Here is a 16,909-nt window from a genome sequence, read left to right as displayed (position 1 = left end):
TCTTAACTTAAACTTCATTAACTCTGACCACTCCAAATGAGGAGGCCTGCTATGTTTTGCCTCTTGATGTTTCCTAAAGAAGATTTACATAACTTTTAATTGTATATGCTTTGTTGGTTTACTAGTTGTGATCTGTCTCCTTCCCTAGGGCATAAAATCATCTGCCCGACCCATGTTCCTTGTACCTCACACAGCACATTCCTAGCATATTACAGGAGATAGATAGAATTGAATGCATCAGTCAGTCATGTAGGTGAGTGCATGTTCATTCATTCAATATACAAATAATCACTGAGCACTTGAAATCTGCAAGGCTTAGTCTTTTCTTGATAAGGAACTAAGGAACTAATGATTCAAAAAGGAGATTAGGTACATATGCAAAGACAAGAACATTGACACAGCAGACACTGCTGAGGGCCTGTCAAACAGAAATTTCCCTCTTTGACAAAGAAGGCCATTACATAATGGTAAAGGGATGAATTCAACAAGAAGAGCTAACTATCCTAAATATATATGCATGCAATACAGGAGCACCCAGATTCATAAAGCAAACCCTTAGAGACCTACAAAGAGACTTAGACTCCCACACAATAATAATGGGAGACTTTAACATCCCACTGTCAACATTAGACAGATCAACGAGACAGAAAGTTAACAAGGATATCCAGGAATTGAACTCAGCTCTGCACCTAAGCAGACCTAACAGACATCTACAGAACTCTCCATCCCAAATCAACAGAATATACATTTTTTTCAGAACCACACCACACCTATTCCAAAATTGACCACATAGTTGGAAGTAAAGCACTCCTCAGCAAATGTAAAAGAACAGAAATTATAACAAACTGTCTCTCAGACCACAGTGCAATCAAACTAGAAATCAGGATTAAGAAACTCACTCAAAACTGCTCAACTACATGGAAACTGAACAACCTGCTCCTGAATGACTACTAGGTACATCACGAAATGAAGGCAGAAACAAAGATGTTCTTTGAAACCAATGAAAACAAAGACACAGCATACCAGAATCTCTGGGACATCCGTTCAAAGCAGTGTGTAGAGGGAAATTTATAGCACTAAATGCCCACAGGAGAAACCAGGAAAGATCTAAAATTGACACCCTAACATCACAATTAAAAGAACTAGAGAACCAAGAGTAAACACATTCAAAAGCTAGCAGAAGGCAAGCAATAACTAAGATCAGAGCAGAACTGAAGGACATAGAGACACAAAAAACCCTTCAAAACATAAATGAATCCAGGAGCTGGTTTTTTGAAAAGATCAACAAAATTGATAGACCACTAGCAAGACTAATAAAGAAGAAAAGAGAGAAGAATCAAATAGACGCAATAAAAAATGATAAGGGGATATCACCACCGATCCCACGGAAATACAAACTACCATCAAAGAATACTATAAACACCTCTATGCAAATAAACTACAAAATCTAGAAGAATTTGATAAATTCCCAGACACATACAACCTCACAAACTAAATCAGAAAGAAGTTGAATCTCTGAATAGACCAATAACAGACTCTGAAATTGAGGCAATAATTAATAGCTTACCAACCAAGAAAAGTCCAGGACCAGATGGATTCACAGCCGAAGTCTATCAGAGGTACAAGGAGGAGCTGGTACCATTCCTTCTGAAACTATTCCAATCAATAGAAAAAGAGGGAATCGTCCCTAACTCATTTTATGAGGCCAGCATCATCCTGATACCAAAGCCTGGCAGAGACACAACAAAAAAAGAGAATTTTAGACCAATATCCCTGATGAACATCGATGCAACAATCCTCAATAAAATACTGGCAAACCGAATCCAGCAGCGCATCAAAAAGCTTATGCACTACGATCAGGTGGGTTTCATCCCTGGGGATGCAAGGCTGGTTCAACATATGCAAATCAATAAACATAATCCAGCCTGTAAACCAAAGACAAAAACCACATGATTATCTCAACAGATGCAGAAAAGGCCTTTGACAAAATTCAACAACGCTTCATGCTAAAAGCTCTCAAAAAATGAGGTATCGATGGGATGTGTCTCAAAATAATAAGAGCTATCTGTGACAAACCCACAGCCAATATCATACTGAATAGGCAAAAACTGGAAGCATTCCCTTTGAAAACTGGCACAAGACAGGGATGCCCTCTCTCACCACTCCTATTCAACACAGTGTTGGAAGTTCTGGCCAGGGCGATCAGGCAGGAGAAGGAAACAAAGGGTATTCAATTAGGAAAAGAGGAAGTCAAATTGTCCCTGTTTGCAGATGACATGATTGTATATCTAGAAAACCCCATCGTCTCAGCCCAAAATCTCCTCAAGCTGATAAGCAACTTCAGCAAAGTCTCAGGATACAAAATCAATGTGCAAAAATCACAAGCATTCTTATACACCAATAACAGACAGAGAGCCAAATCATGAGTGAACTCCCATTCACAATTGCTTCAAAGACAATAAAATACCTAGGAATACAACTCACAAGGGATGGGAAGGACCTCTTCAAGGAGAACTACAAACCACTGCTCAATGAAATAAAAGAGGATACAAACAAATGGAAGAACATTCCATGCTCATGGATAGGAAGAATCAGTATCGTGAAAATGGTCATACTGCCCAAGGTAATTTATAGATTCAATGCCATCCCCATCAAGCTACCAATGACTTCCTTCACAGTATTGGAAAAAACTACTTTAAAGTTCATATGGAACCAAAAAAGAGCCCACATTGCCAAGTCAATCCTAAGCCAAAAGAACAAAGCTGGAGGCATCAGGCTACCTGACTTCAAACTATACTACTACAAGGCTACAGTAACCAAAACAGCATGGTACTGGTACCAAAATAGAGATGTAGACCAATGGAACAGAACAGAGCCCTCAGAAATAATGCTGCATATCTACAACTATCTGATCTTTGACAAACCTGACAAAAACAAGAAAAGGGGAAAGGATTCTCTATTTAATAAATGGTGCTGGGAAAACTGGCTAGCCATATATAGAAAGCTGAAACTGGATCCCTTCCTTACACCTTATACAAAAGTTAATTCAAGATGGATTAAAAACTTAAATGTTAGACTTAAAACCATAAAAACCCTAGAAGAAAACCTAGGCAATACCATTCAGGACATAGGCATAGGAAAGGACTTCATGTCTAAAACACCAAAAGCAATGGCAACAAAAGCCAAAATTGACAAATGGGATCTAATTAAACTAAAGAGCTTCTGCACAGCAAAAGAAACTACCATCAGAGTGAGCAGGCAACCTACAGAATGGGAGAAAATTTTTGCAATCTACTCATCTGACAAAGGGCTAATATCCAGAATCTACGATGAACTCAAACAAATTTACAAAAAAAAAAACAACCCCATCAAATAGTGGGTGAAGGATATGAACAGACACTTCTCAGAAGAAGACATTTATGCAGCCAAAAGACACAAGAAAAAATGCTCATCATCACTGGCCATCAGAGACATGCAAATCAAAACCACAATGAGATACCATCTCACACCCGTTAGAATGGCAATCATTAAAAAGTCAGGAAACAACAGGTGCTAGAGAGGATGTGGAGAAATAGGAACACTTTTACAGTGTTGGTGGGACTGTAAACTAGTTCAACCGTTGTGGAAGTCAGTGTAGTGATTCCTCAGGGATCTAGAACTAGAATTACCATTTGACCTAACCATCCCATTACTGGGTATATACCCAAAGGATTATAAATCATGCTGCTATAAAGACACATGCACATGTATGTTTACTGCGGCACTATTCACAATAGCAAAGACTTGGAACCGACCCAAATGTCCAACAATGATAGACTGGATTAAGAAAATGTGGCAAATATACACCATGGAATACTATGTAGCCATAAAAAATGATGAGTTCACGTCCTTTGTAGGGACATGGATGAAGCTGGAAACCATCATTTTCAGCAAACTATCCGAAGGACAAAAAACCAAACACCGCATGTTCTCACTTATAGGTGGGAATTGAACAATGAGAACACATGGACACAGGAAGGGGAACACCACCCACCGGGGCCTGTTGTGGGGTCGGGGGAAGGAGGAGGGATTGCATTAGGAGATATACCTAATGCTAAATGACGACTTAATGGGTGCAGCACACCAACATGGCACATGTATACATATGTAACAGACCTGCACGTTGCGCACATGTACCCTAAAACTTAAAGTATAATAAAAAAATAAAAATAAAAAAAAGAAATTTCCCTCTTTCACCTCACAGGTAAAGCCCTGTGCTGGTTAATTTTGTGTGTCAACTCAACTGGGCCATGGGGTGCCCAAATTAAATATTATTTCTGGATGTGTCTGTGAGGGTGTTTCTGGATGAGATTAGCATTTAAACAGAAGGCCATCATCCAGTTTGTTGAACAGAAGAAAAGGAGGAGAAAGGAGAAATTTGTCCTGTTTCTGTTTCACTGTGTAAGCTGGGATACTTGATCTCATCTTTGACTGCCCTCAGACTGGGATTATGCCATTGGCTCCCTTGGTTCTCAGGCCTTAGGACTTGGACTGAATTACACCACCGGCTTTCCTGGGTCTCCAGCTTGCAGACAGCACATCATGGAACTTCTCAGCTTCCAGAATCACATAAGCCAATACCTCACAATAAGTAAATAAACCAATAAATAACCTTTGGTTCTGTTTCTCTGAAGAATCCTGATTAGTATAAGCCCCAGTTTTATTAGGGTGGCTTCCCTCCACAAAGCTATGTACTCAAGGGAAGGTGAGATTATCCCAGAAAAGAGATAAAACCTGATTAGTTTAAAACAGGGAAAGGGTAACAGCTGCTCTGATATCCCTTTAGCCCCGAGGGCAGCTGGGCAGACCCAGAGCAGCCAGAGACCCCACACCCATGCCCTACACACACACATCAGCCACCCCAGCTGTGAGCAGCCTCTTTTGATTGCTTAACATGCTGGCCAAATTGTATTTTCTATGTGCACCATAACAAGAACAAAGTTGGGAAGCACCAATCTAAGCCACCAGGGATGAGTCCCATTCCACGTGCCAGTGTCTGATTTAGGAAGGAGCATGGGACTGCAATCAACTAAATGAGACTTAAGGGGAAGTCAGCTCAGGGGTTACAGGAACAGTTCCTCACTTTTAAAAAGGGACATATAAGAACAGATATTTTATTTTGCCAGTGGATGTTACCATGTCTGCCTGTGGCTCCCAAAAAGGAACGAGCCATCTCAGAACTATGAAGGCAGCCAGTTTAAGAACAAAGTCAACACACTGAAGATGGCAGAGGAAAAAGAGCAAGAAATAGGCACTTTGGTAACAATGTTGAGCCACTGATTAACAAAATTTGAAATTGCACCCCTCCCAGGAGGTCTTATTCCCTGAGATAATTCATTTTTCTTATTCTGATGGGTTTTTATTTGGTGGATTTTCAAATGTAACTTGGTAGAGCAATTCACAAAATAATTGACAGTGCTTAGCAACCTGTCAACAGCTGAGTGCTCAAATCCTCTCCCTGCTACACAGTGACAACCATCAAAGGCACCCTGGTGGGTCCCCAGTTGCTTGGCAAAAGTGGATTGCAGTTAGATTCCAGATATTTGGAACCAGGATTCTATAATGCCTTCCCATCAATCATGACATCCATGGGGCTCAGCAGGTAGACTTGCAGAGGGCAGGGAGCTTTTTTCTTTTAATTCCCCTATTGTTTGAACCATTTCAAGTTGACTTTTTGATTATTTGCAGCCAAAGGCATCTTCAGTGATAAATGCATCTTCACATAATTAGCAGCAAATTTATGTGGCCTCCTTCGAGCAAAGACTCAGGAGAAAATGATGCAGAGATTCATAATTCCACCCACATTCCCCAAAATCTTTAGATGATGGGTCTTCAGTGAATTCTCCCTACAGAAAAAAAGACAACAGAGATGCCAGAAAAAGGATTAATCATGTGATCATCCGACACTTACCATGGGAGTCATAAAGTGCCACACAAATGGTGAGTCATCACCTTGTCTCAGTGTTGAATTAGGGGCAGCATAATTTTAAAATATCAATTTGGACTTTTTGTTACCCCTCCTGTGTATACTGTTCCCTTTCGTGTCTCAAAAACTTCAAGACTTTGCCTTCTTCCCTTTGTCTCCCAGGCATATTCAAACGCAAAAGATGCTAAAAGACAACCCCCAATCCCCTAAATCCAGTCCCCATTAAAGACTTTTCTTTTTCAAACAAGCCTAAATTCATTGAAGGGAATGTGTTACATCCCAGCAGAAAGGTCCAAAATAAAGACAATTTGGGTTCTTTTGTTTTGCTTAAAAGTGTTGTTCTTTGATCTGTTTAGGTGGGCAGTTGGAGTACAGTAAGGACTGGGCTTTCCTGGTATTGGAGAGAAGCTGGAGCAGTTCCTTAAAGTAGTGGACGCTGGCACCCTGCTTCCTAGCAGAACTCTAGAGAGGTGACAGGACTTTTGATCGGGATAGTGATGGGATACTGGGAAAATGACTACCAAGGCCTTGAAGCCACAGTGAAAATCCCAGCCTTCTTTGCACAGATACAACAGGACTACCCAACACCGCGTGGACAAGAAGCCTCTCATGGTGACCAGTGTGGACTAAAGTTCAGAGGGCCTTTTTAAAAATGTTTTGTGCTGTAACAAACCTGCAGCATTTTTGCATCAATGACCTTAAGTGAGTAGACACTCCAAACACCACTTAGAACTTCCCAACATTTAGAGAAAAAAAAAGTAACCAGTTATGCATGTATGCATGCTTGCAATTCATGCAGCATTCAAAACAATTTTTCAGAATGAAATCTTTAAATCAGAATGCACACTCAGTTTGTATTTTTAGTTGATTTGACACATCATGAGCAACCAAAGGATTGCACAATACCAGGCCAAGTTCCCACTGTAGGGGTGGAAAGGTGTGATACCTTTCCTCACCTCTCACGAGAGTCACAGCCAACACTCCTATAACAAAAGACAGGTCAGCAAGAGAAAAGCATAACAAATGTATTTAATCAAAGTTTTATGTAACATAGCAGCCTTCCGAAATGAAGACCCAAAGACTCAAGGAAAATAGTTTTTATGCTTAGGTTCAGTGAAGAATGCACAGCTGTGTAGAAATGTGGTAGAACAAAAGGGGTGTGTTCTACTGGAAATAGAAAATAGATTGGTGGTGGTGGGGGTGGGGGTGGGGATCAGCAAGGCCTGACTGTTCAGATTCTTCTTGGCCTCTCTGTGCAACATTCTTTCTCCCCAGTATGGAGCAGGGCCCCTGTGGAATGAGGATCTTCAAGGGAGAAGGAAGAGAGTGACTTTTCTAGGTTTAACGGCTTGCTGTGGGGAAGAGAAATTCTAGTTTCTATGACCCACCTTAGGGAAGAGGAATTCTGGTTTATATGACTTGCTTAAGGGGAGGAAGAGAAGTAGGAGACAGGATTATGGGAGACTGCCACAAAGACCTTGGTTCTGAGGGCTTTCCAATGTATTTCCTTCAGTTCAAAGTACTCAGCGTGCTAAGGTACCATACTTTGGAGGATTGGGTTCTAAGCCCCGACACCACTAGTTATTTAATATTTTCCTTCCTGCAAATCCTGCTACCTTAAAAAAAGGAAAACTAACTGTACAACAGGTAGTTCTGTAGCTAATGAGCATTATTAAATATTTTCAAAACATTCCAATAAAAGGCAATACCAAACTGCTTTTATTCTAATACTTTCTAAATAACGCCACATTCATTTATGAGGAATTGTATTTCCCTCAATGTTCTGGGCATTAATGAAGATTGAATATAAATAAAAGAATTGCCTTATATGTATGGCACTTTAAAGAGTTGAGATTCCCAAATAACACAAAAGCATTTTCAAGTCACACATGGTATGTAAAGTGAAAATGTTCTTGAAGGAAATATCCTCTAATAATACTTACCTACTTCAGAGTGTGATGGGAAGCTCTATTAACACCAAAGGAACACTTTTAGATCTTCAAATAAAAGCACTATACAAATGCAAAGTATTATTATTATAGTTCTGAAATAATTTCACACCTAGGGATGAGAAAACCCCAGGCCAAATTTTATTGCTTCTCTCATACGTGATAAACAAGAAATGCCATAAGCAAGGGGCGAGGGGGGTGGTTGGTGGGGGGTGTGATAGTGGGGGAAGTGGAAATCAAACAGAACAAAGACTTCAAAGTTTCTCTTTCACTAGGACTTTGTATTTCCCCAGATGTCATTTAGGGAACTCTCAGTGAAAAAAGAAAAAAAAAAAAAAAAAGTCCTTTAAAGGTCAGAGTTAAGTACAGGGACAAAGTTCTCATTGCTTTTGTACCAGATAAAGCAACAACCGGCTGAGCCGAAAAAAAATAAAGTTGTCTACTTCTATGGGGCACAATTTCTCCCAAAGCATTTCTCAAAAAAAGGAAAAAGAAAAATGGCCAGATGAATTATTACTGAATCACCCACTAGTGTGATGATCTCACCTACGAAGTCAAAAGGTAGCTGCTTTAACAGACACCAGGATTTCTAGTCAGTTACTGAGAGCACTGAGCAAGACAGTCATTTGTTATTGCCGATGGTAGTGGTGGTGATGATGATGAAGATCATAATGATGTTGATGATCGTGATTGTGATGATGGTAATTACCATAATGATAGGATATGGAACAGAAGTTCTCAAACCTGCTGATCAATGGAATCACCCCTAGAGCTTTTTACAATACAGATTCTTGGTTCTCCCTCTCAGCCCCACTGATTTTGAATCTCTGAAGATAGAACCCAGGAATTTTTTTTAAGTAGCCATCAGGATAACTGAAGTGACAGTATTTGTAAGTAATATAATGATTAAGAATGCAGGCTCTGTGAACAGACTGGCTGGTGTCTTCTCCCAGTTCCAACACTTATTAGCTATGTGACCTTGGAAAAAATACTTAGCCTTAAGTCTCAATTTCTACAACTATAAAATGGAAATACTAATATGACCCACCTATAAAATTGACATGCTATTACTACCTACCTTATAAGGTAGATGCCTAAAGTAGGCAAATTTTTTTAAAAGCATATATTAATTCCAAGAAAGACAAAAAATTTTATATTAAAGAAAACATAACAAGCCATTTGGCTTAGCAACAGAAAAAAATTACATAATCATGATAATGTAAATATTATCTGTTGATTTAAATAAAAATTGTAATATAACTATGTCAGGAGGCTGTGGGGACCAGAAGCGGTAGGAGTGGAAAGGATCAGAGAGCTATTGCTAAAATTGATAAATTAGGAAAAAATAATATAAGTACATTATTTAGAAAGAGAGAGGTAAACACCAGAAATATCAGAATAGAAAGTTGCTAATTCTGGGGAAGCAATCCAGAGAGACGTAGAAAGAAGGCATAGATGTTGCAGTTTTTAAATATTTGCTTTTTAATGCTGTTTTATTTAAACAATGTAGATACACTGCTTTGATAAAAATAAAACTAAAATATAAAAGGTAATTTGTAATGCATATAAGTACAATATGGTATTTCTTTATATACTGAGGTTACTATAAAGCTTTTCAATTTACCAAAACTTGCTTTTAAAAAAAATGATATAATACCTCCAACTATGCAATCAAAATGTCCATTTCTTAAAAGTATATGATAAAGACTTACTTTTTCCCTGGCACACTCTAAATCCTAAAAAGATATTTGCTGAATTGGGCTGAGGATGGTGGAAAAATATATAAAGTAAAAAGTTCCTTTGTACAATCAAGGTCACAGCAGGAAGGAGATGACATCTTCACCTGGGGTGAAGGCAGTGTTAAGGGAAGACCACTAAGGGATGGTCTAGTGTGCTGGAGTTAGCAAAAATTCCATTAACACTCCAGACTCAAAGGGGGAAAGAGAAGAGGCAGTTACCAGACAGTAGAAAGACCTGTAGCTGCTGAAGAGAGGCCCCCAACAGGAACTGTGGCCTTCCTTAGAGGGATACAGCCATTGCCAACCCACAGTGCTGCAGGGAAGAAAGCAGGGAAGAATATTTCAACCTCATGTTCCCAGGTCTTCATCCGGTTCCTTCCCCTGGCTAATACAACAGAAAGCCAGCAAACAAGGGAGCCCAGGGAATGCCTGCAATAGAGGTTAGGCCCTTGGTGCAGAGCCGTTTAGAAGAGAGAGGAGCTGGAAGCACAAATGAATACCCAGCACAAGCACTATACAAGGTTGTTGTTGTTGTTGTTTAATTTGTCTCTTTTTCCTACTCAGCCTCCTAAAACAAGCCCCTCAAATTTTCATCTGTTTAAGAAGTATTCATGGCATGATAGTAATACACTGATGTTATGCATTTGTTAAAATTTACTAAGCACTTTCATATATATTGTCTTCATGTGATCCTCAAAACAGCCCTGTGCAATAAACAGGGCAAAAGTTATCCTCATTTTACAGGTGAGGAGCCTGAGATCTTAAAGAAAGTTAGGAATCTTGCACAGAGTCACAAAGCTAGCAAATGGCAGAGCCAAAACGAGAAGGAATGTTTCCTAATACCCCAGCTAAGGCTCTTCCTACCATATAATACTGTCATGCTATTTATTCACAGTAGGAGTGCAAAATTTATATCCCTGTTAAAAAAAATTAACTAGTTTTGTTCTAGGCACTGCACAGAGCACAGAAGTAGTCAACAAATAAGACACAAGGGGAAATAGAGAAAACTTGCCCATTCCATTCTCATTCTCCATTTCACAAGCAATGCCAGAACTGCAAGTAATTGAGTTTTCAATCACATTTTACACATCATTGAAAAGAAGGTGTTCAGTAGGGTAAGAACAGTGTTCAAAGGAGAAATGAAAATTCAGGGAAAAGTAGACAAATATCTAAAGAATATACCTGTTGTGTTTGGGGTTGCTGGGGGTAAACCGAAGAAAATCTCAGTCCCTTCACAATCCCCATGACACAAAGAGACCAGGGCCCCAGAAATTGGGAGGGATGACTTCTCTGCTTCTCTTCTCATTTCCAGCTCTACCCCCACATACATACACATTCTTTGAGAGCTAAGAGAAGCAGCCAAGAGTGACTCCTCTGTACCAAACACAGGAGTACTGGGAAGTTCAGCAAAATAACCCATTTTTGAGAGTCTAATAAAGAACTCTGTACTTTTTGTAATCTACTACAAAACACTGAGCTACTTACACATGATGAAAGAAAGTAATGAGTGGCATTTTAATTGTAAACCTCCAAACATACCATATTTATTCCAAATCTAGCTCACTAATGAATAGACTATACTATCAGTTAGGGTTCTGTAGTTGCAAGCAGAAGAAACCAATTGGCTAATTTAAGAATTATTGGAAGGATATTGGAGTCTCAGCCAATCCATGGCAGAATGGAAAATAAGGTTTGGAGGCCATGACTAGCCAAGACAGACATGGAGGCAACAGTGGTCTCACAGTACATGTTGGCAGATCAGAATGCCCACCTAGGACAAGGGAGAATCCTTTAGCTAAAGAATCAAATTCCAAAGAAGGAGCATTTACTTAGCCAAGCTTGTGATCATACACCCATCCATAGGCTGGGTGCAGGCCCCTGAGTAGGGCCCCTGGTTACAGTTCCACTAGCCTAATTACCTCAAAAACAAATAAAGGTGCTGTTAGGAAGGAAAAACATACACACGACAGAAAAAAAAAAAGTTGGTGGGGGGTTCCCTCTATACTACCAAGGCTTTCTTTAAAAATTCTTGAAGAAGCTAACTAGCAGTAGATTCCTAATTTCTCAAGACTATTAATTAGTAATTGATGACAACCAAAGAAGGTAGTTTTCCTAATACCTACAAAACTTCAGCCAATAACTTTTCACTTCCAGAGGCCTCACTTCCTGTATTACCTGAAAGTTACCTTTTCATTTGACACCTAAGGACCAAGCAAAATTTTCCCTTCTTTGGTAGCAACATGCTTATTTTAGAAATATTATCCTGAAGCTTCTAAAAAGAATAGACTTATAAAAATGTATAATGAATAAATTCATAAGGATGCTGTTGCTGCTGCTGCTGCCGATGATGATGATGATGATGATGATATTAATAAGAGCAGTGGCAGCTCACATCTACTGAGCACTTATCATGGGCCAGGACTTCTTCTAAGTCCTTGACACAGAATACTTCATTTAATTCTCCACAACTACATGAAGCCAAAAACAGTATTATCCCCACTTCACAGATCAGGAAACTGAGACTCTAAGAGGGTGAATAAGTTGTCCGCAGTCCAATAGCTAGTAAAAGCCAAATCATGACTAAACACATGTCTGATTCCAGAGTACCAATTCAACAAAAGATTTTCACTGAGAATAGAGAAAATGGACTGTGCCTGTGTGGAAACATTCCCCAAGAGGAAAGGAAGCACCATATCTGTGCCAAAAGATTACAAAGTTGTCAAGATGGCTACATCACCACTAAATCCAATTATTTATGAGCATTTATTTCTAAAAGCTATCAAGTATTTCTTTATTCCAAGATGTGGCTCAATGTTCCAGAGATATGTAGTTATATGGCCAAAAATAAGAATTATCTACTGCTTAACATAGTATTTTCTTCACTGATGTTCAACAATTATGGCAAAATTCCAAGCCAACCAGTTTTCACGCACCAGAGTTTAGTTGCCCCAAAGCAAATCCTAAGAAAAGAGGATTTTTTTTATAACTCATATTTTGATTATCTAAAAGGGGTTTTCTCCAATATCCCTGTAAAATTCTTCTTTGCCCTCCAAATAAACATGAAAAATTCAGTCCCAGAAGTAGATTTGTCAAGAAGTTAGGAAGAACTTAAAGTATAAGGTAAATCAAAATGGCTTTTCAACTTTAACTAAAGTGGTCATAGTTATGATTGCTGTAATAAAAATGACAGAAAAAAACCCTAAAAGTGTCAAAAATGTAATTTATGATGAAAACAAATGTAAAATTATAGCATATTTCACCCTGGCCACCAAAGACTCTTGATGAAACTGCAGCCCTATAATTGCCCAGAATGAATTCTTTAAATTAAAATACTTCATGCAGAACAGAAATTAAACAATGAATCAAAGAACAATGCTGTACAGAGGTATGCTCATAAATATACCTAGCAAAGAGGAAACAATTACATTTTTCCATGTAAAAACCAACTTGATTGTAATGTTTCACAAGAGGCCGAGTAGGTACTTTTCCCATCGCTTCAAGCTTGGAAGTTCATTTCCTGTAATTCACTTAGGGCTCAGAGTGACTGGGTGGAATGAAATTAGATACACCAAATTCAGTGGCTCTTTTCTTTCTACAAAACTGGCTCTTCCATGCAACTGCACAACTGACTTTCGCAATAAATTTCATCCAACCCAATTGAAGTGCCACTCTGCATTTTATTTTAAATGCTTTATTTGGCCAGCTAGTTTTATTTAACTATTTGCCAGAAGTGGTACAAGTGCATTCTTTTTCCATCTAGCATTAATCTTAGTAAACTTAGCTCCATTGGAATGTCTTAACTGCTGAGAAGAAAGCAAAAGTCAGCAAGCATACAATTGCATTTGTCTACTCTCAACACATCATTTTATTTCCTCCTGCTCTCTGCTAACTATTGCTCAGCACTTTTGCCTAAGAGGGAGGACAAGCAGGTGGTTAAGGAAGTTGTCCTGTCAGCTGTATCTTTAGTCCAAGTGTTTAAATCTCTGAATAAAAGAAAAATCAATGTTGTAAAGGCAATGTTTGTCAAGGCCATGTAATAAATACACTTACCTTCACAGACTGTTCTCAATGGATTTCTCTTCTTTCCTGAGCTTGAAAGCTACAAAGAGATAAAAATGAAAGACAGAGTTGTCTGTGAGTAAAACAACAAACATTTTCTCCCCATGTCTCTAAATAGAATTTCCATATGCCATGGTATATGGTGCTAGCCAAATAAACCATTGATAAAACTTGTGCCTCATACCTCCCGCAAAAGAGGCCAAAAAAAGATAGTCAGAAACTGAAAATGGTGCACACATCTACCCAGAATTGAAGCACACAAACCTTGGCCAAATCTACAGTCAAATCTTTTGGAGTGTGTACTCCTCAACAGAATGGGAATGGCTTATAAAGTAGAGAGATGAAAATCAAATTAAACATGAGTGTGACATACTCAATCTGACTAAGCATTTTATTTTCTTATTTCTTTTTGTCATCTTTCTTGCATGCTCTATTTCCATTTCTCTGAAAAAGTTTCACTTAGGGATGCCTATTCCATTTATATGACGTGCACGGTCCTTCTAATATAAACCTCATAACTTGCTCCATAAGTACATGTGTGCATGATTATAGGGACAATCACCCTTCCTGTACGTAGACTGCAGCCTTCTCTCAGAAGAAACTCACAAAACAGAGGAAGCCACAACTTGACATTTCAAATCAAATCTTGTTAACTTCAGCTCTCTGTGATCAAAACATAAATACTAAGCACTGACCACACACAAATCAATGTGACAAAAGATCTGCAAAAGCAACAGTTAATAACTTACAGTTTCATGAAGCTGGTTCTTTAATCATCCAACCTTACTCATAAGGTGCCTCTATAGTCACTAGTAATGGGAATATGACTCTTTCTCTCATTTTTGGCTAGGTCCTAACATCTCTGAAAGGTGCAGTAGTTGGGGATAGACAACTACACCATAGTTTTTCCACGGTTCTTTTTTTTTCCTTCAATATCTGAAGGGATTGTTTTAGCTTTTACTGGGCTATTTCCCTCCACATCCCTCTATTCCACCAAAGAATGCATTACCACTGATGCATGACCACCAAAGAACAGGTCAGACTTATGGGCTAAGATGCAAATTTCAGACAATTAATGCAGGAGATAAGTCCCTTCTATGGGACAGCATCAGAAATTTCTCCTTCCCCCTGAGCTACATGGTTTACCAATGAGTTTAGAACAAACATAGTTTGGAGAATACTAGATAAAATAGTATAATATTGCATTTGTGAAATCTAAGAGATGAATAATCTGATATCATGGAGATTGAGCTGAATCCCTTTCCACGTCAAACACAGAAATGCTAAACAAAATACAATGATGACTTAAAATACATATATGTGTGTGTATGTGTGTATATATATGTGTGTGTATATATACACATACATGCATATATACACACACGTGTACATATATACATACACACGTGTATATATATACCTACATATATACACGCACATAGATACATACACACACACACACACACACACACACACACATATAGCCAAGCCCAAAAGAAAGAGAAAAAGCCGTCTGGGAAGTGAGAAGCGCCTCTGCTCAGCCGCCAACCATCTGGGAAGTGAGGAGCCCCTCTGCCCAGCCGCCAACCATCTGGGAAGTGAGGAGCCCCTCTGCCCGGCCACCCAACTATCTGGGAAGTGAGGGGCCCCTCTGCCCGGCCGCTGCCCTGTCCGGGAAGTGAGGAGCGCCTCTGCCCGGCAGCCGCCCTGTCTAGGAAGTGAGGAGCGCCTCTGCCCAGCAGCCGCCCTGTCTGGGAAGTGAGGAGCACCTCTGCCCAGCCGCCCAACCATCTGGGAATTGAGGAGCGCCTCTGCCCAGCTGCCAACCGACTGGGAAGTGAGGAGCGCCTCTGCCCGGCCACTGTGCAACCTTCCAAGTGTCAAGTGACAGCCTTGTGTGTGATCTTTTCTGTCTTCCCCAAGTTTGCATTTTCAACGTTAAAGTTTACTTTTTCATTAAAAAAAAAGAGAGAGATAAAAAGCCAATATAAAAATATATGGATGTAGAGTTTCTAGAATGAAAGACGAGTCCTCTTGAAAAAGTATACCAATATCTCAAAAAGATAAATAAAAGCAAATGCATACTTTGATACATCAGAATGAAACCACAGAAGGCAGAGATAAAAATAAAGTCTTAAAGTCAACCAGAGAGGGAAAAAAGAGACTTCTGGCAAAGGAACATGTCATCAGCAAAAATAAAAGTAAAGCAACAGTCCGGACACTGTGTCTCATGCCTGTAATCCCAGCACTTTGGGACACCAAGGCAGGCAGATCACCTGAAGTCAGGAGTTTGTTTATAAGAAAAAAATTTAAACATAAGTTTTGAAAAGTGTGGATAAGTACACACCAAGGAAATAGGAACCAAAAAAAAGCTGATGGAATAAGTTATTGTTAGGCATGACTGAAGTTAGCAATAATAGAAGAGAAAGTATTTACATTCCTTTTTTAATTTTATTATTATTATACTTTAAGTTTTAGGGTACATGTGCACAACGTGCAGGTTTGTTACATATGTATACATGTGCCATGTTGGTGTGCTGCACCCATTAAGTCGTCATTTAGCATTAGGTATATCTCCTAATGCTATCCCACCCCTCTCCCCCCACCCCACAACAGTCCCAGGTGTGTGATGTTCCCCTTCCTGTGACCATGTGTTCTCATTGTTCAATTCCCACCTATGAGTGAGAGCATGTGGTGTTTGGTTTTTTGTCCTTGTGATAGTTTGCAGAGAATGATGGTTTCCAGCTTCATCCACGTCCCTACAAAGGACATGAACTCATCATTTTTTATGGCTGCATAGTATTCCATGGTGCATATGTGCCACATTTTCTTAATCCAGTCTATCATTGTTGGACATTTGGGTCGGTTCCAAGTCTTTGCTATTGTGAATAGTGCCGCAATAAACATACGTGTGCATGTGTCTTTATAGCAGCATGATTTATAATCCTTTGGGTATACACCCACTAATGGGATGGCTGGGTCAAATGGTATTTCTAGTTCTAGATCCCTGAGGAATCGCCACACTGACTTCCACAATGGTTCAACTAGTTTACAGTCCCACCAACAGGGAAAAAGTGTTCCTATTTCTCCACATCCTCCCCAGCACCTGTTGTTTCCTGACTTTTTAATGATTGCCATTCTAACGGGTGTGAGATGGTATCTCATTGTGGTTTTGATTTGCATGTCTCTGATGGCCA

General features: G+C 39.3%; 1 protein-coding gene across 20 annotated transcripts in view; it reads right to left on the bottom strand.

Annotated features, from left to right (window-relative positions):
- The window catches only part of FHIT (fragile histidine triad diadenosine triphosphatase), a 1,508,090-nt gene that overhangs the window by 1,451,621 nt on the left and 39,560 nt on the right, over window positions 1-16,909 (bottom strand). For all 20 annotated transcript variants that reach the window (XM_054479715.2, XM_063661901.1, XM_063661894.1 and 17 more), the window contains exon 2: window positions 13,704-13,752. The gene's annotated coding sequence lies outside the window, so the exon portion shown is untranslated. The remainder of the gene's footprint in view (window positions 1-13,703; window positions 13,753-16,909) is intronic.

The sequence above is a fragment of the Pongo pygmaeus genome, chromosome 2 (assembly GCF_028885625.2).
Source record: "Pongo pygmaeus isolate AG05252 chromosome 2, NHGRI_mPonPyg2-v2.0_pri, whole genome shotgun sequence".
NCBI lineage: Eukaryota > Metazoa > Chordata > Mammalia > Primates > Hominidae > Pongo > Pongo pygmaeus.
Note: the sequence above shows the minus strand (reverse complement) of the source record. Positions and strands in the feature narration are given on the sequence as shown.